The sequence below is a fragment of the Salvia splendens genome, chromosome 13 (genome assembly GCF_004379255.2).
Source record: "Salvia splendens isolate huo1 chromosome 13, SspV2, whole genome shotgun sequence".
Classification (NCBI taxonomy): Eukaryota; Viridiplantae; Streptophyta; class Magnoliopsida; order Lamiales; family Lamiaceae; genus Salvia; species Salvia splendens.
Window position 1 is genome coordinate 12,864,654 of NC_056044.1, and position 20,669 is coordinate 12,885,322.

The 20,669-nt window shown below is 41.0% G+C and overlaps 2 long non-coding RNA genes across 2 annotated transcripts; one reads left to right on the forward strand and one right to left on the reverse strand.

Annotated features, from left to right (window-relative positions):
- Positions 1-200: 200 nt before the first annotated feature.
- LOC121760323 lies at positions 201-1,443 on the reverse strand. The gene is made up of 2 exons (XR_006041874.1): positions 582-1,443; positions 201-437 (listed from the first exon to the last, which is right to left on the reverse strand). It is a non-coding gene; the product is annotated as an uncharacterized LOC121760323 (long non-coding RNA).
- On the forward strand, positions 207-11,962 carry LOC121760324. The gene is made up of 4 exons (XR_006041875.1): positions 207-405; positions 9,588-11,442; positions 11,508-11,622; positions 11,710-11,962. It is a non-coding gene; the product is annotated as an uncharacterized LOC121760324 (long non-coding RNA).
- Positions 11,963-20,669: the final 8,707 nt, after the last annotated feature.

Below are 20,669 nucleotides of genomic sequence, written 5' to 3' on the forward strand. Positions count from 1 at the left end.
TGCATCTGGAAAATTTTCGGCTTTGTTTCTTTTGTCGAGAGAAGAATTTTACTTTTTGAGCCAAACAATTATTATTTACTGGCCCAATTTGAAACCGAATTGTTATGAGCCCAAAACACATTTTATTTCTTTCTTTTGAGCCCAATTTTCTTTCTATGAAACTACTTTTGGAGAATCTAATATGAGACCCACCGTAGATATGCTCAAATCTGCTCAAATATTCCATTCAAATCTTTTCCATGGAGACATATATATCCAATCTTTATAGATACACACCCATAGTAATATATATTCCAATCAATCCCACAATCTTTCTACACATAAATTCAATACCAAGAAAAATAGGGAACTAAAATTTAGAGAAAGAACCGAGTTGGAGAAGAGAGTTTTCCGCCGCCTAAGAAGGTAATCACCGATCAATTCCCAGCCTTGAATTCCTTGCATTCATTTAGGATAATTATGTACAAAGTTTCAATCTTTAAGTTTAGCCTTGGTCTCAATTGAAAATTTAATTATCCGAGAAACAAATCAAAATCGATTAGGAGAAATAGAATTAGAATAAATTGGGGAAAGGGACTTACCGGTTGTGAGACGAGACGCTGCCGACGGAAGAGCTGACCGCCTGGAGCGGCAGCGAATAACGGCGGCCAGAGGCAGTAGCGTAGCGTCGATGGCAGAAGCAGCGGCTGGTCTTCGACGGAGGGACGTGAGGTGGCGCCAATTTTCGCCGGAGAAAGCTTTCGAGACCAAGAGAGAGGAAGTTGGAGTCATGATCTGTACTTCTAAATTTGGGATTTGTAGCTCCGGTTTTGACGTTTGAGACATCAAATTGAGAAGAGAAAATAGAAACGGAGGCAGAAAATAGAAACATACTTTCATCTTTTTACTTTTGGTTTGGTAGGTGATGATGGTGACGAGAGTTTAGTATAGGTTTGGACCATTATTTTTAAGTATTGGGCCTTAAATATTTTGAGATGTGTTTTCTACTTTGGGCCAGCTTTTTAATTTTGAGTTTGGGTCGGCAGAGTGGGGTATCTCTATTGATGGCTTGGAAATTTTTGTTTTATGGGTTAACTAAATCAGTTTATGCTAGTGAATTAAGTAGTTTTGGTGTGGATGCTGACCCGAGTTTAATATAAGAGAATTTAGAAATTTCCTTTAGAATGAGTTAGAGAATTAAACGAGCAGTCACGTAGGGTACATGCATTTTAATTTAATTATATATTTTCTTGAGTTTGATGAGTTTATTATTTTATTTCAAAAGGGTTTTCTTTCGCAAGCAAGTAAGACGAAGTGAGAATTTTCAAGTTAAGAATATTTAGCGAACGAGGTGGACTTTCTTTTTAAATAAGGGCAATGCCCTAAGTATATTTTTATGTGATATATATTGTATCATGCCGTATTTTGTTTTTAAGGATGTGCCTATCTGATCGCCTAGTGGGGAGCGAGTCCCTACTAGAAGTTCTGAGTTGGGGAGCGAGTCCCTACTAGAAGTTATGAGTTTAATCGAATTTGGGTTTGTCTAGGGAGTGAGTCCCTATTCAAGCTAGTGTACACAGAGGGGATCGTGCGCTAGCTTTCGAGTTGGCCGGTCCGGTGATCGAGAATGTGGCCACGTTCTCGTTTCACATATGGGGTTCAGATATCGTACGAGGAGAGAGAAAGATGGGTTGCAACCATACTTTTGAGCGAGAAAATGTTTTGGGTGACTTGGTCTTTTATAAAACCCTGAGTTCACTTTTAAATGCTGACACAATATTTTATAAAATGTTTTCGGCATGAGTCCACTGAGTGCATCAAGTACTCAGCCCTGCATTTCTTTTTAAAAATTTGCAGGTTGAGCGTGACGGGCGCGGTGGGTGTTGAGCAAGACCGTTGAAGAAATTTAAGTGTCTAGAATGTGTCATGTCTTCACACGTGGCATATTCCTTCTCTCAAATGCTTCCGCTGAGTAGTTGTCCTTCTTTTGAGTTCTTTTATCGTTGAGATAATATTCATTTTTGAGTTGTTGATTGTTGAGCTACTCTGATTTTATTCGAGCTATTCCCATTTGTTTCGAGCTATGGTCGATTTGTATTGTTTTCCCCTTTCTTCCCCGCTTCTTTAATCCTCCCCTAGTCGCGATCAACCGTGTTTTCTATCCTTAGAAAATGCGGGCCTGACAATGTCGCCCTTAAATGTTGTCTTTATTGCTATCCCGTGGTCACGATCTCCTCGTTTATAGTACCCCTAGTATGGGCGGTCGTGACAGAGTGCTATCAGAGCTTCGTTATTTCGCTCTGGTCCGAGAGTCTTCTTTTACCTTAAGTCTTGATTAGTAAACCTTAGACTAGACGTGTCACGAAGGCTCAACATCCAAAGCATCACGCTCAACCAAAGAAAGTGAGGTATGGTTTAAGTTGTTGAAAGAATGTGAGATCGATGTCTAAAATTGATGAGGATATGATGAGGATGTTTTGGCAAGTGTACGCATGTGAATAAACGTTATGTGTGAAAATGATACTGTGATGGTATGATTATGTGGGACATGAGCGGGATTGGTATGATGACCTAAGTATGTGTTATATGTGTGAAAGTACTACGACGTGAGCATGTGAACATAGGATGATGGAGTGTTTTACATGAAGGACGAAAGTGGATGAGTTGTTTTGAGAATGTTAAAAATTTTTTTGAAAAAAAAATGTGTAATCTAAGAATGTTGTTTCAAACATATATGTGAAGCGCATGAGTGTTTTGTTTGGAATACAAATGTTTTATGAGCTTTGAAAGATTTGCATGGTTTGATATGTAGAAAAATAAAATGGAAAAGGATTTTGTGGTTGATGTTTTGTAAAATTAATGACTAGTTGTTCTAGTGGAGTTGGATTGAGGAAAAATGCTTATATTGTGGAAAGTTGTTGGTAATTTTGGAAAGTTGTTTGATTGAGGAAAAATGTTTATGTTTTGCAATATCCTTGAACTTCAAATGAAAACATGTTAGTTCTTTCTTTTGGGGAAAATTAATTGATCAATGGAAAATGTTGTGTTTATGAATTGTTCAAAACTTTTACTTTAAAAGTGTGATGAAATGAAATGTTGTATATATATATATATATATATATGAAAACATATATATATATATATATATATATATATATGTATATAAAATTAAATAAAATCAACTTTTTCATTTGGAAAATTAAGCTATGGAAGTGTGATGTTATGTATGTTATGAGGTGCTAAGTATGATGCGTTATTCTATGGAGTGTTTTATACGAATGATGGAAGTTGATGAGAAAGTACGTTTTAATTTGAGTCAAAACTTTTACTTTAAAAGTGAGATGTGAAAAAAAAGACTTTTTTTTCGGAAAGTGTGAAAGTGTAAAGAAATTTTGTTTCAAAAGTTGTGAATATAATTGTGAAGTTCGAAAGTGTTTTGCTATGGGATGTGAAAATGTTGTGTGTTTATCTTGAGGTCTGAATGACGTAAATTGTGGTAGATGATGATCTATGAGATGACGAATTGTGTTGTGAACTTAGAGTACCTAAAATATAAGCCTAGTTGACCGCGCGAATCGTAGTTCTAAGTTGAAAACTTAACTGTTGCTTCTCTGAGCAATGAAACGTACGAGAATATGAAAGTTGAGGCAAACCCTTAAGTCCAGGTGCGAGACAAGAAGAGCTGAAGCTAAGTGATATTTTCATGCAACGACGAGCGGTCATACTCGCGATTTAAATTAGTATAGTGTAATCTTGCGTAAGCGGCAAAACGATGGAGATGATCTTCATACCATGCTAAGGAGCACGAGGATGACAACAATATCCTATGAGGATAATCATTATGACATGCAGAGAACTTTATGAAGATATGGACTCTGACTATCATTATTAGTGGCATTGACACGAAGAATCTCAGCGTGGAATCCACAGTTCTTAGAGCGATGTTACCAGTCTCGGCTTGCGAAAGATGAACGAGGTGGTGCGACTTTAATAGCTATAACAAACTATTTTAATCAACAGTTCTTACTTGGATTCTAAGAAGTTATTTTTCAGGACCTTTCAAATAACCGTGAGCCCTTGTCTATTTAACAGCTTGTTTCATTCACCCCTTCCAAGTGATGCATATTATTTCTTTTCCTCCATTGAGTCATAACTCACTTTCAATTCTTGGAAAGTGGTGTTGCCTTCATAACTTTGGATACTTGGATTGATTGTCTTCTTTGACTTATTATTTATACGAACAATATTTTGACTTTGTGAGCCTTTGCTATTGAACTTCATACCTAAGGCTGCTTGCAGTCATGTCCTTCAATATAGGCACGTTTCGCAGACATGTTTTCTATGGGATATTCTTCTTTGAAAGTCTTTTTGTAACCATGTCTGTGTCAAGTTCTTTCTCTTAGAGTGAAAGTCTTTTTGGTTCAGTTCCACTATATGTATTCTTTCCATAATAGAACCTTTCTTTTTACAAAACGAAGTTAATGCCTACATTTTGTACCTTGCCTTAACAAACTTAATCCACTTGATTTTTTTCAAAAGCCCCTTTGACTTTGGTTGCGTTTCACAAACTTATGAACCCATTGATGTGATTCTATCATTCCATATTATGATTTTCGTTGAACCATGATCAGTACCGCTTTGTGACAACTGCCTAAACCTAACCCTAGCCCCCATATTTTTCCCCTCCCAACCGTCCACCTCTCTCTCCCTCACTCTCACACGCCTCCTCCTCTCTCTCTATATTCTCTCCAAAAACTCTCCTTCAATCCTTGTTCTTGCATCCATTGGAGTTTGAATTTCAAGAGTTTATGAGGAATCGCATCAATCCTTGTTTCTACCGTTTGATTTTGATTCAAGAAGGTATAATTTAAATTTTTTTCCTCATCCTTTCCATTGAATCGTTGTTCTTGAATCCCTCATGCATATAGTGAGTATAGGAATCATAGATCATAAAATTAATCGGTGGGTTTTCGTAAAGTAAAACAATTGTTCTTTTGGAGTTTAATTGGATTTTGATATTTATTTTTCCCCGCCGCTTCCTTTGAAAAATCGTTTGCTATAATTCTTTGCACTAATTGATAATAAATTTATGACATTAAGTTTCTTTAAGCTAAAAACTCGTTGTTTAACTTTAATGCACTAAAATATTATTCTTTTAAGCTATTTGAGCCTTTCTTATGAACTGTCGCCCTTAAATGTTGTCTTTATTGGTATCCCGTGGTCACGATCTCCTCGTTTATAGTACCCCTAGTATGGGCGGTCATGGAACTCCTCCCTGCTAGACCCAAGAGCCTCCTCCTCTTGTTCGCCCTCTGTCTCTGGGGCAAGGAACACCTCTGCTGTATGTTGGGCGAGATCATCTATCTCGTCCCTCAAGCTCCGTCTGGCCCTACGCCTGGCCTCTCTCTGATCCATTGTCGAGTCTTTATCCTCTAGATTTTCTACCAGATCTACCACTGACTTCAGCCCACTTTCCTCGGGCACCGAAATTTCAGCAAGAACAGGGGCCTATTCCCCTTCCTCTTCCAAACTTGGGGTCCCCCCGTCAATATAGACAGAGGTTTCCCCCTCAGCAACTAACTTTTCAAAAACAAGGGCTTCTCCGCCCACAAACTTCTCCGGGATTTCCCCCTCAGCAACTTCTCCTTCAACAACAGGGGTTTCCCCCCTCCAAACTACCATCGAAATTAGGGTGTCCCCACTCAATAACAAGCTCTGCAGAAACAGGGGTTTCCCCCTCCAAAACCTTCGCTGTCGTCTGATCATCATCCGCCATGCGCACAAGATCCGCTGCCAGATCAACCTCATCCCCCTGTTCACCGCCCTCTGCTGCGTCTCGCTCCAGCATATTTGTGGTCGGCACGGTTACTGCAGACGAGATTGAGGGTTGGGTCGTCGAATCCTCTGGAATCGTCGGTGGTGGCGGTGCTGCGGCCGTGACTGCGGTAGGTTTTGCTTTTTCCATCATTGCTGAAAAGTGGGCGAAATCTTTCATCGCCTCCTCCGTACTACCGAATTTCTGCATCAAATCTGTCATGAACACCGCTACGTCGGAATCTGCGGTGGTGGTGGGAATCCCTGCTTTCGGTGTGTTCTCCATGATCTGAATCTGCAAGTTCCACAAAAACTTGGAAGAATTTTGGTGATTAGGGTTAGATGGATTGTGGGTATTGCGAGAGAAAAGATTTGGGGTAGAAAATAGAGTAGAGAGAGAGAGTTTGGTTTTAGATAAAAGGAAAGGGAGGAAAAATTGGTAATTTTAGATAAAGGAAAGGGAACGGTTGCAAGGCAGTTGCAGGCATGATGCAAGCAACCGTACGCCTCACCATAAAGTTGAAATTTGAATTTCGAAAATTTCACACTTCCCTCCCAAAACGTCTGGTCCAAAAATTTCTCCACCCCTATGTAAATGCTATTCTCCGCAATACCACACTTAGGAAAAACAAAAATGAAAAGCCAGACTCCCAGGTGAAGGATTCATTATGAGACAAGACAATTTCCCTAAGAAGTCTGGTGTTTCGAAAATATTTTTGGAAGATTAGGTTTTTTTCTTTGTTTGGTAATTTTTTACTTTTTGAAAAGCAATTAAACTATTTACACTTTCAATTGAGTACTCTCGAGATCCATGGTTCAATGTATAGATTAAAAATGCATTCCCATTTACCTGACCCAGGAAATCGTCGAGAGCACTAACTCACTAGACCGATTAGGCGATAATAGAGAGTGCTCGTAGTGGCACTTCCTCCACCACACACAACTCTGAATTATCCCTAAAAACTTTCACTCGATTACCATTAACAAGGAAAGGGACAGAGTTCGAGGCCGTTCCCTGGATTTCCACAGCTCCATTTGCTCGAAGGCCAACAATTGTGTACGGCCCAATCCACTTGGACTTCAGCTTCCCAGGCATCTGCTTGAGCCTGGATTGGAAAAGGAGAACCTTCTGACCCACTTGTAGTTCATTGACCCGGAGATTTTTATCATGCCAGAGCTTTGTCTTCTCTTTATACCACATTGCAGACTCATACGACTCAAGGCTTAGCTCTTCCAACTCCTGAAGTTGCAGTTTCCTCTCTTCCTCACAAGCCTGGGGTTTCATATTAATCTCCTTCACCGCCCAATATGCTCTATGCTCCACTTCCACGGGCAGATGGCACATCTTGCCAAACACCAGTCTATAGGGAGACATCCTGTCACGACCACATCTCCCTAGTCAAAGAAAGTGTAGCTATATCGCGACTAAAACTTACTGAAGCTGTCTCAACTCATCATATGATGCTTAAATCAAAGGAAACATTGTCTGAAATGTGTTGAGGGTACAAATCATACTGAATCAGAGTCGTTATGGAACAATTGTCTTTGCTAAAAGCAAATTCTAAATTTGCGCAACGGAAGTATACCAAGACAGATGTAGTATGTATGAAGACATACTACACCAACTATCTTCCTACTTATTTAGCCTTCTGTCCCAACACCTCATCTGCCTCGACTGATCAACCTGCACATAAAGGAAAACAATATGCAGGGCTGAGTACTTGATATACTCAGTGGGCTTATGCTGAAAACTGTTTTCTTTTAGTTGTCAGCCAAGCTGAGTGAACGCGGGGTTTTTCTGAAAATAAGGCCCGGTCACTAAAATCTGTTATTTCTTTCTGAAAATAGACTGCAGTCTTTTAAACTACTGATGATATACCATATCTTAATGCGTGAATCGGGAATGTGGCCACATTCCACGATCACTGGGCCGGCCAACCTGGCGCTAGCTCACGGTCCCTATGTGTACACTAGTCCGAGTAGGATTTACTACCCTACTGGGACCCGAATTCGATTTAACTGGTTTGGCATAGCCAACAGATAGGCAATCATAAACAAAACATGACATGACAACTCATTCAAAATAAATCATGTTTTCACATAAAACACGCTTTAAAAGAAAGAAAAGAAAGCCCACCTCATTTGCTTAACTCTTTCAAACGGGTACTTCCTGACTTGAGATTACTCGTCGAGCGACGACTTTCCTTTACAAAAATAATATACTTAAATTAGGCTTTAAGTAATTATTTATCTTGCATGTATGCATGCCTAAGCATGTGCTTATTGTTTTACTTCTTGCCTTCTAAATTTAGAAGTCTTAAATCTTTAATTAAATCGGCGATCTAATTTATTCTGAATCTGGCCGATTTGTTCGGGTATAAAAAATTCCTGGATTATTTTCCTTTAGTATTTGAAATACTTTCTGTGACTAATGAAATTCTAATCTAATCATTTACTGAGTACTATTTCGACATAGCTTAAAAATTCTTTTCTTCCGTGGCTTAGGGAATTAATTCCATTATACTTTTGAATTTATCCAAGATAATGGCTTCAACCAAATTAATGGTCCTACTAAAAAATTTCTCAGGCCCAGAATTTGTATTCCTTAATTAAATCAGCCCAGACATCATTCGGCCTATCCTCTTCTTTTTTATATTCTTTTGGCCCAACTGGCCCAGGTTAATTACATATGGGCAAAGGCCCAAATGCCTCGCAATTTCTGATGGCCCAGACTTGAATTAAAAGATAAGGGCGCGAATGAGAAGGCCCAAAATCCAATTCCTTTATCACTATCGGTCCTCTCTCTCTCCTTCTCAATCTCTCCCAAATTCCACAATTCACCACACACCCTATACCGCCTCTCTCTCTCTCTCGTCGACGCCGCCGGAAACAGCCCTATCACCACCTTCATTCCCGTCATTATCGGTGGTCTCCGCCTCTCTTTCCCGGATTCTCCCCCCATCTTCGATTAATTCACCCCACATCCATACTCTTTTCCCCCAAATCGAGCAAACCCTAATCGAAAGAAGAAGGGGTCCGGATCGGAGGAACGAGCAGCGACGTTTGCCGAGGCCGCCACTGTCGCACTCGTCCCGCCGCGTCGGGGCTGTTGTTGCAGAGGGAGGAGCGTCGTTCATCCGGTGGAACCGCCGTCACCGTAAGCCGCCTCTCGTCGCTTGTACTTCAGTCGTCGTTGTTCACGTTCGACAGAGGGGAAGCGAGCATCTGCTCCCTCTGAGCTCCGGTTCTGGTCGAGCCCCGCCATCGGTTCACAGCAGCTAAGTCCCCCTTACCCCCCCTTCTTTTATGGGCAAATTTGAAGAAACTACTTCCTGGGAGGTAGTATCCGTCGTTTGTTCCCGCAAAAAAAAAGTTTCCAGAGAGGGAAAAGACGCGAGAAGCTCTCGCGTGTTTAAACATACACTCATTCTCCTCTCGAGTGTTTAAACATACACGCATTCTCCTCTCGTGTGTTTAAACATACACGCATCAGGCTGATGCGTGTCTCCCTTAGATACAAAAATCAGTCCAGGCTGCGTTTGTGCCTCTCACAGAACGCGAAAACTGCTTCAGCTTCGTCGTCCCATTCATCCCAACCAGCAAAAATCGAAACCTAATCCGACATTTAGCTGCTCCCATTCCAATTTGAAGTGTTGTTAGGTATTCTACCCTTAGTTTCGATTATTATTGGTATATTTTAGTTGGGTATAAGATTTAGGGTTCATGGTGTTAAATTTTTTTGTTGAATTTGGTTGAATTTAGAGTATATGATGTTTATTGTACTTATTTTGCAGGTTTGACGGTGTTCCATTTCCTGTAATGTCCTGTAATGTAATAGTAGCCCATAATACTTGAACGTCCTGTAATGTAATAGTAGCTTCTCCTACGGGAAGATGGAATGTATGTGTCTCTGGCCTCCAACGTTCTACCAAAGCTGTGATCAAAGCATGATCTACATCTAGAGCCTTCCCACAGTAAAAAACCCCACCGAAACCAAATCTGCAGACATAATCAATCACGCGTCTGTGATGATTATCTATTTCCCAAAAATGGCCCTCAAAGCGCCGAATATTGAAAGGAGTTGTTTCCTCGCCTGCCCACGCCTTGCGAGATATATGACTGTGCTGATAATGCAATACAGAAAGATCTTCTGGTCCATATCGCGACATCCTAATATAATCAACAATTAACAACATTCGACACCAAATTTATCACAAATTCATCCCAATTTCAACAACAAATTCATCACAAATTTCAACACCAAATTCATCCCAATTTCAACACCAAATTCATCCTAATTTCAACACCAAATTCATCCCAACATGTCTTTCATCACAATTCAACACCAACTTCCTCACAAATTCCTCACAAATTTCAACCCAATTTGGTGACTAAATTAATCCCAACATGTCTTTCATCACAATTCAACACCAAATTCATCACAACACCAAACATTCGAAACCAATTTCAATATTTCAATAAAAATTCGACACCAATTTCAATATTTTAACAAAAATTCGCCACCAATTTCAATAATTCAACAAAAATTCGACACCAATTTCAATAATTGACAAATTCAATAATTTCAAATCATGAACCCTAAATCTATAATAACCAACTAAAATCGAAATTAAGGGTAAAATCTTACCTAACAAGAGTTAAAAGAGGAATGGGAGCAGCTATATGTCGGATTCACTTCAATTTTCGTCGGCTAGATGAGGATTTCGCCGAGCAGAGATGGGAAGCGCCAGGGAGAGTGAGAAAGAGGCAGAAAGCTGGGAGTGAGGAAGAGGGCTTCTGGTTCGTAAGTCATTCAAGTAAAACACGCAAGAGAAATTCGCGTGTATAAATTTAAACACGCATGAGCAATTCGCGTGTATAAATTAAAACACGCATGAGCATTTCGCGTGTTTAATTGAAACACGCATGAACGAAACGCGTGTTTAATATTGATACACGCGAGAGCTTCTCGCGTCTTTCCCCTCTCTGGAAACTCTTTTTTTGCGGGTACAAACGACGGATACTAACTCACACGAGGTACTTTCGTGGACTTTCCCCCTTCTTTTACACTTTTCTTCTCTTTTAATTAAATTTTGGATAGATTGTGGGATTGGTGATTTTTTATCCCTTAAACTGTTGTCGACTCTCGTTATGCGATGGTTTTCCTCTGGTTTGGTTTCATTAGTGTATGCGACTAGAAGAGATTAATGGTCTTAGCTTGACAGGGAATATTTCACTGCCATATCGAGCGTGATGTTGTTCTTTCGTTTCTAGTAAGGCTCTAATGGTGCATAAACTGTGTTGTGAGGCATTCATCACTATTTCTCAGTACACGAATACCACATGATGAACTGATGATACTGTCATTGCTTGAGCTTGAGAGGAAACGAAATCTTACCTCCATCACTTGGCTCAAACTTCAGTCTTCCCTACTGCCTGAGAGGAAACGAAATCCTTCCCTCTCTTCGACTCACTGTGCGATTGTTTGTGATAATGAGGGAGGAAAGGGGCTGGAATCTATTTATGCTTGTTGCCTAACTGAAATCCTGAGAAAAGGCTGGTGTACTTGGCTGACAAGGGGTCCTTGGTTAGTTGTATGTTGGCTGGCCTTGCAGCATCGTTTTAACTGATTTTGGTGGCACATTGCAGGTGTGCTTTTGTTGGTTTATGGCAGGTGCACCACACTTGACTGATTCTCCATAACAATATGGCAGGTACGAGCGAGGTACGAGCTGCAGGGGATCAGCCTTGGAGAGTGCAACCACTGAGGTGAAATTCTGTTGGCTGACTTGCTTCTCTCGGCCTAGCTCTCACTCACTTTTCTGAAAGGTAATGTCCCTCTTCCCTTCTCAATATATGATGTTAATTTGCATTTTATTCCATGCCTTCCAACTCCTTTTCATTCGCTTCTGGCAGGAACAGAGGCTGGCTACCGAGGCTGCCCTTCCTCGCGGTCTCGCCCTCTCGGCTTGTCTGAGATACTGGGGCCGAGACGGCCTAGTGATGAAGATCAACGTAGTTGCTAGGGACCTCGAGTTGTATTAGCGTAGTGCGCCTACGAATTTATTTTCAATTTGTATGCAAAACTCGATACTAGTTGGTGTGTCCTTCTTTGTAACTTATTAGCTTGAAATTCTTCATATTGTATATATTGATTTTATCTAAGAAATAAAAAGCTCTTTCATTCTTCATCATATTTTTAGTATTTATTTCATAATTCGAGAATCTAGGTCTCGGCTATTACATTATACCCTCCTTAACAAAAATTTCGTCCCAAAATTTTGTCTCGGTTAGGTAAAAAGCTCTGGGTATTTCTCTTTCATCTGGTCCTCAAGCTCCCACGTTGCCTCTTCGCGGTCGTGGTGCTTCCATAGGACTTTTATTGTTACAATACTTTTATTTTTCAACTCTTTTACTTTTCTGTCCAGAATTGCTTTTGGCTTTTCTTCATAGCTCAAATCTGGTTCTAACACCATCTCTTCTTGGTGTACTATGTGTTTGGGGTCAAGCACATATTTCCTCAACTGTGATACATGAAACACATTGTGAACATTCCCGAAGCTTAGCGGGAGCGCTAATCTGTACGTCACAGGGCCGACTGTTTCTAGGATCTCGTAAGGTCCGATGAATCGCGGTTTAAGTTTGCCCTTGGCACCGAATCTAGTTATCCCTTTCGATGGGAATACTTTCATAATGACTGTGTCTCCTGCCTTGAATTGTAAATCGGTTCTGCGAGCATCTGCATAAGATTTCTGTCTATCTTGAGTTTCTCTGATTCTCTCTCGAATTTGTCGGACTATCTCTATCATTTCCTCTACAGAGTCTGGTCCGAGAATTCTTCTCTCACCCACTTCATCCCAGTAAGCGGTGATCTACACTTCTTCCCATAGAGTGCTTCATATGGGGCCATATTGATAGTTGCCTGGTAACTTTTGTTGTAGGCGAACTTTATAAGTGGAAGTACTGGTCCCAACTTACTCCACGGTCGAGCACTACGACTCTCAACATATCTTCCAATGTCTGAATCATCCTTACGGACTGTCCGTCCGTCTGTGGATGGAATGTTGTGCTGAAATTCAACTGAGTGCCTAACTCTCGCTGTAGGCTTATCCAAAATCTAGAGGTAAATTTTGAATCTCGATCTGAGGTGATCGTTACTGGTACACCATGCAGGCGCACGATCTCTTGCACATAAATCTGTGCCAACTTGTCCAATCCGTATATGGTACGAATTGGTATGAAGTAAGCACTTTTGGTGAGGTGATCTACAAACGAAGCTATGTTTCTCTTCATGCCATCCCACCAAAATTGCTTCTTCAAGTCCTGATACATCTTCGTACTTCCAGGATGGGTAGTGTAGGGAATCTCATGAGCTTCACTCATGATGTGCCTCATCGTTGGGTACACATAGTCTTCCTTCGAAAGTGAGAGCATTATCCGCCTCTTCGCGGTAACTATCTCCTGTTCCGGTCCTCACTCTGAGACGAACCTTTTCAAGGGCTTCACCGCGTCTCTGGGCGTCGATGATTCTGGCTCTTAAATCTTGTTCTTGACCAAGGTGGAAATTCTGCTGTCTACTGTCTCCAGGGCTCTTACTATTTCCAGTCGCATCTTGGCGAATTCCCAGATAAGCTCTTCGTCCCGTGTGAGCAAAGTAGCAACTTAAGGTGCAGTCTTTCTGCTTAAGGCATCTGCTACCACATTGGCCTTGCCTGGGTGGTAATTTATACCGCAGTCGTAGTCCTTAACTAATTCCACCCATCTGCGCTGTCTCATATTCAAATCCTTCTGCTCAAAGAAGTACTTGATACTATTATGATCTGTGAAAATCTCACATCGAACTCCATAGAGATGATGTCTCCAGATTTTCAAAGCGTACACTACTGCTGCTAAATTTTACGTCATGCGTCGGGTAGTTCAACTCGTGCGGCCTTAACTGGCGTGATGCATATGCAATCACCTTGCCATTCTGCATCAGCACGCACCCGAGTCCAACCTTCGATGCATCTGTATACACCACATAGTCGACTCCTGCTTCTGGCACAGCTAGAACTGGTGTTGTGGTCAACTTTTCCTTTAGTAACTAGAAGCTTGCCTCACATTCTGGGGTCCAATTGACTTTGACTCCTTTCTTGAGCTGTTGAGTCATTGGCCTAGCTATCTTAGGAAATCCTTCAATGAATCGTCGGTAGTATCCTGCCAGTCCTAGGAAACTCTGAATTTCATTGGGCGTCGTTGGTGACTGCCAACGTTGCACGGCTTCCACTTTAGCAGGGTCCTCTCAGATCCCTTCTGTTGTTACTATGTGTCCAAGGAAGTTCACTTCGTTATGCCAGAACTCACACTTGCTAAACTTAGCATAGAGCTTCTCGGCTCTAATCGTCTCTAAGGTGGTTCTCAAGTGCATTCTCGAGCTCCTTCTCGTTCTTCGAGTAAATGAACACATCATCTATAAAACTAGGATGAACTTGTCCATCTATGGGTGGAATACGCGGTTCATTAGGTCCATGAACACGGCTGGGCCATTTGTAAGCCCAAAAGGCAATATAGTAAACTCGAAATGGCCATATCTATTGCGACACGAGGTCTTAGATATATCATATTGTCGGATGCTCAGCTGATGATAACCCGATCTCAAACCCATCTTCGAGAATACTCCGGCTCCTCGCAGCTGGTGGAAGAGGTCGTCGACTCTCGGTAGAGGGTACTTATTCTAGAGTGTTAACTTGTTCAACTCTCGACGTTCTATCCTTCTTCATAAAGAATTCTGGTGCGCTCAAAAGCGATACACTGGGTCAGATTAAATCCAGGTCTACTTATTCTTGTAACTAGATCTTAGGTTTTTCTTATTTCTTAAGCGCCATTCTATCTGGTGACTGAGATAATATGACTGATTCAAGTCATCCATTAGACGTTTTATTTCGACTGGCTGTTGAAGCCATTCGTCGCTTTAGATTTCATCGTCAGATATTGATCTCTCTAACGCTTGCATCGATCGTAATCGTAGTCATTGCGCTGGCATAACGACCTCGTAACCTCTCGCTTAGCTGAGGTAGTCTACTTTCACCGCTTTCAAGACGCTTTTGTGCTTACCGTGATTCTTTCGTCATGATTTAGCATAGACTTTGTTTTACTCACGTTAAATCTTTGAATACTGGATTAGTGCATGTGGAGGTGTTGGCTTCTTTCTCCCAACGCTACTGTCTCCATGCCCTTTTGGTTCGACTGAGCGATTTGATCGGTCAAGTAGTTATATAGGTCTTTTACGTCATCGGATGTCATTCGATCCACATATATTCCTTGATATTTCTCTATTCAAGGCTAGTTACTACTCTACATAACATAATATTCGATCTTCTACCATCTTGTTACAAGCGGTACGTAAACGTGAAAAATTTAACGCTTTGTGCCGTCGGTTATGCGACGCTTCTGGCTGGTGCCTCATCTTCTGCACGTGTTTCAAAAGAGACATATTTGTCATGCGTATCTGAAAGAAACTGAGACCATGCCTTTTCTGATAGTCTCATATCAATAACTCGATGATTAATCTAATAGTCTTAACTTGGATTATTATTCACACAGGAGAGTATGACTGAAAATTTGAAGGGCTCCTGAATACCCAACTGGACAAGAATAACATCTCTTGTTCAACTCATATAAATTTTCGTCGATAATCGACCTTGAAGGTAAGTACTGAGTTCATTCAAAGAACTACGTAGCTCAACTGGTTTCAGATAAACTCATAGAAGCTGAGGCTCACCCCTGGTGGGGGCTAGAAATAATCATGAGATAGGTCATGAAAACTAGATGGAAATGAATTAACTGTAAATTTCCATAGTGAGCTGCCAAATAGGACAGTATTGTTGTCCAATTAAACTGAAAGGATCTGAGCATCAAGGATAGTGGTTCAAACATGTCACCGCCTAAGATGATCAACCGCGAAAATTTAGAAACGTAGGCGATTGCAATGAAGTAACATTGATCATGCTTCAAAGGCTTCTTGATATGGAATAACAAAATCACATCAATGATTTCATAGGTTCATTAAGGCAATACACTGAAATGAACTATTCAGAAAAATCAGCTAGGCCAAGCTCGTTAGGGAAAAGTGCAATATGTTTGCCTTAACTTCAAGCTGCAGAAAATTTCTGAGACTAGGAATAATACATGTACTGGAACCGAGATAGAAAAATTTCACCTCTTGTAGGGAAAATATTGCTACAACACGGTTTCAAAATAGGGAGGTGAACAAAAGTTCCAACACAATATGAAATTCTCTGAGTAAATATTTAAATGGCGCGACCATTCTGGAGGTCAGAACTGTAAGCACCATAAGAATGAAATTTCATTGCATGAGTCCAAGAAATCAAGATATAGATCTCCTATGTTGTGGCTCAAAAGAGACAACAACAAATAACGATGCTTGAAACATAGGAGTATCCCAAATTTGGGAACTGAAACTGAATCACCGCTTTTGTGAAAAAAAATGAAAGTGGCGTATTTCTTGCAAAAATTGTAAGTCAATCACAAGTCTTAAATAGACGAGAGGACATCGTTGTCTAGGAGGTTCAGAGAAGGTCTGAAGAATAAGCTCATTCTGAAGGTCATAGGTATAAACAACTTTAGAATTTAAGGTTTATGACCGGAGCTTACACAATCAAAACTTTACTTTTTATGAACGATGAGTCAAAGGACTGCAGTCCATAAACTGAAAGTGAATCAAATCTTACATAGAAAAAGGAATACTGACATGTTACTTGCGAGTCCAACTAAAGTCTGAATAGACGGGGGTACCGTCCTGTGGGAGGACTCTTAGAAGGAATTACATTGGGAATCCAAGTAAGTACTATTGATTATAATCATCGGTTCTAGATATGTGACACTCATTTGTCTGTTCTTGTGGAGCTCTGACACGATAAACGCGTTCTAGGAAATCATACATTCCAAAATGGGGTTTCTCGTGTTGTTAAACTGATAACCGTAGCTGGAGGTCATATTTTCATATCGTTCTCGATAACTTAGAACGCTGATTCTTTTAAAACATTGCATTCTCCATCGTGCTTCATAGCACGCTATAAGTATCGTTTCTGGGTCACGTAGCCGCTTGGGCCTGTTACGCTAGCTTAGATCACTTTACTGGATCGCGGGTACGATCTCTGTTCGTGTGGGGATGCATCTCCCGAACAGGCTTGAAAGTACACTATTTTCGTTATGACTTGGTCTTTATAAAGACATTGGGAACTTCTTGGTTCATCGTCTAGTATATGTATGTATATTTATATATACTATCTGTGTGCTCAAAGGAAATGGACATCCTTTCATTGCTGTCTATAGGTCGTACGATGGTACTCCCTGTTTCGTTATCACTTTATCATAATTCCTTGGAATTAGGGGTTCTTCCTAACTGATGTGTTCAGTTAGTCTCGTCGCCCTTGAAGGCGGTAACAAATACTCGTTCTGCTAGTACTTGGTCACATATGTCTCACCTATGGTACTTTTCTAAAGCACTCTAGGTTTGCATACATAGTCCACATGACAGCTATTCATTTCTGTCAAGCTCTTTGATAAAAATCACAGATACATTAAGCATATCTCATGCAAAGTATCAGCTATCACGTTGTATCACGCAAACATTTCGAATAAACATTTTCATTCCCGTATAGAGCTGTAAAAGTTCTTTTCTTTTCCTGAAAATCTCAAAAATTTCATTTTCTTTCTCAAATGGAAAATATTTTCTTTCTTTAAAACTCTTTTCTGGATGAGCGGGCGTTGACCCCTGTTTCTGGTGCAGTTGATCGTGTCGAGCTGAGGTGTTGGGATCTTGTACTGATCATTCTATTCACTTCCTAGCCTAGTACTATTGTTCTGGACTGAGGCTTAGAAGGAAGATTCTTGGGTCAGAGAGAAAGAAAGGTGCTCTGATACCACTCTGTCACGACCACATCTCCCTAGTCAAAGAAAGTGTAGCTATATCGCGACTAAAACTTACTGAAGCTGTGTCAACTCATCATAAGATGCTTAAATCAAAGGAAACATTGTCTGAAATGTGTTGAGAGTACAAATCATACTGAATCAGAGTAGTTATGGAACAATTGTCTTTGCTAAAAGCAAGTTCTAAATTTGTGCAACGGAAGTGTACCAAGACAGATGTAGTATGTATGAAGAAATACTACACCAACTATCTTCCTACTTATTTAGCCTTCTGTCCCAACACCTCCTCTGCCTCGACTGATCAACCTGCACATTAAGGAAAACAATATGCAGGACTGAGTACTTGATATACTCAGTGGGCTTATGCCGAAAACTGTTTCCTTTTAGTTGTCAGCCAAGCTGAGTGAACGCGGGGTTTTCCTGAAAATAAGGCCCGGTCACTAAAATCTATTATTTCTTTCTGAAAATAGACTGCAGTCTTTTAAACTTTTGATGATATAACATATCTCAATGCGTGAATCGGGAATGTGGCCACATTCCACGATCACTGGGCCGGCCAACCTGGCGCTAGCTCACGGTCCCTATGTGTACACTAGTCCGAGTAAGATTTACTAACCTACTGGGACCCGAATTCGATTTAACTGGTTTGGCATAGCCAACAGATAGGTAATCATAAAAAAAACATGGCATGACAACTCATTCAAAATAAATCATGTTTTCACATAAAATACGCTTTAAAAGAAAGAAGAGAAAGCCCACCTCGTTTGCTTAACTCTTTCAAACGGGTACTTCCTGACTTGAGATTACTCGTCGAGCGAAGACTTTCCTTTACAAAAATAATATACTTAAATTAGGCTTTAAGTAATTATTTATCTTGCATGTATGCATGCCTAAGCGTGTGCTTATTATTTTACTTCTTACCTTCTAAATTTAGAAGTCTTAAATCTTTAATTAAATCGGCGATCTAATTTATTCTGAATGTGGCCGATTTGTTCGGGTATAAAAAATTCCCGAATTATATTTCTTAAGTATTTGAAATACTTTCTGTGACTAATGAAATTTAATCTAATCGTTTACTGAGTACTATTTCGACACAGCTTAAAAATTATTTTCTTCCGTGGCTTAGGGAATTAATTCCATTATACTTTTGAATTTATCCAAGATAATGGCTTCAACCAAATTAATGGTCCTACTAAATAATTTCTCAGGCCCAGAATGTTTATTCCTTAATTAAATCGGCCCAGACATCATTCGGCCCATCCTCTTCTTTTTTTATTCTTTTGGCCCAACTGGCCCAGGTTAATTACATATGGGCAAAGGCCCAAATGCCTCACAATTTCTGATGGCCCAGACTTGAATTAAAAGTAAGAGCCCGAATGAGAAGGCCCAAAATCCAATTCATTTCTCACTATCGGTCCTATCTCTCTCCTTCTCAATCTTTCCCAAATTCCACAATTCACCACACACCCTATACCGCCTCTCTCTCTCTCGTCGACGCCGCCAGTAACAGCCCTATCACCATCGTCATTCCTGTCATTATCGGCGGTCTCCGCCTCTCTTTCCCGGATTCTCCCCCCATCTTCGATTAATTCACCCCACATCCATACTCTTTTCCCCCAAATCGAGCAAACCGTAATTAAAAGAAGAAGGGGTCCGGATCGGATGAACGAGTGCCGACGTTTGCCGAGGTCGCCACTGTCGCACTCGTCCCGCCGCATCGGGGCCGTTGTTGCAGAGGGAGGAGCGTCGTTCATCCGGTGGAACCGCCATCACCGTTAGCCGCCTCCCGTCGCTTGTACTTCCGTCGTCGTTGTTCACGTTCGACAGAGGGGAGGCGAGCATCTGCTCCCTCTGAGCTCCGGTTCTGGTCGAGCCCCACCATCCGTTGACAGCAGCTAAGTCCCCCTCACCCCCCCTTCTTTTACACTTTTCTTCTCTTTTAATTAAATTTTGGATAGATTGTGGGATTGGTGATTTTTTTAACCCTTAAATTGTTGTCGACTCTCGTTATGCGATGGTTTTCCTCTGGTTTGGTTTCATTAGTGTATGCTACTAGAGGAGATTAATGGTCTTAGCTTGACAGGGAATATTTCACTGCCATATCGAGCGTGATGTTGTTCTTTCGTTTCTAGTAAGGCTCTAATGGTGCATAAATTGTGTTGTGAGGCATTCATCACTATTTCTCAGTACATGAATACTATATGATGAACTGATGTTACTGTCATTGCTTGAGCTTGAGAGGAAACGAAATCTTACCTCCATCACTTGGCTCAAACTTCAGTCTTCCCTACTGCCCCGGTCCCTTTCACTGTCTCAATCCTTCCCTCTCTTCGACTCACCGTGCGTTCTTTTGTGATAATGAGGGAGGAAAGGGGCTGGGATCTATTTATGCTTGCTGCCTAACTGAAAGCCTGAGAAAAGGCTGGTGTACTTGGCTGAAAAGGGGTCCTTGGTTGGTTATATCTTGGCTGGACTTGCAGCATCCTTTTAACTGATTTTGGTGGCACATTGCAGGTGTACTCGGGGTTTATTTATTGCTTTTGTTGGTTTATGGCAGGTGCACCACAATTGACTGATTCTCCATAACAATATGGCAGGTACGAGCGAGGTACGAGCTGCTGGGGATCAGCCTTGCAGAGTGCAGCCACTGAGGTGAAATTCTGTTGGCTGACTTGTTTCTCTCGGCCTAGCTCTCACTCACTTTTCTGAAAGGTAATGTCCCTCTTCCATTCTCAATATATGATGTTAATTTGCATTTTATTCCATGCCTTCCAACTCCTTTTCGTGCGCTTCTGGCAGGAGCAGAGGCTGGCTACCGAGGCTGCCCTTCCTCGCAGTCTCGCCCTCTCGGCTTGTCTGAGATACTGGGGCCGAGACGGCCTAGTGATGAAGATCAACATAGTTGCTAGGGACCTCGAGTCGTATTAGCGTAGTGCGCCTACGAA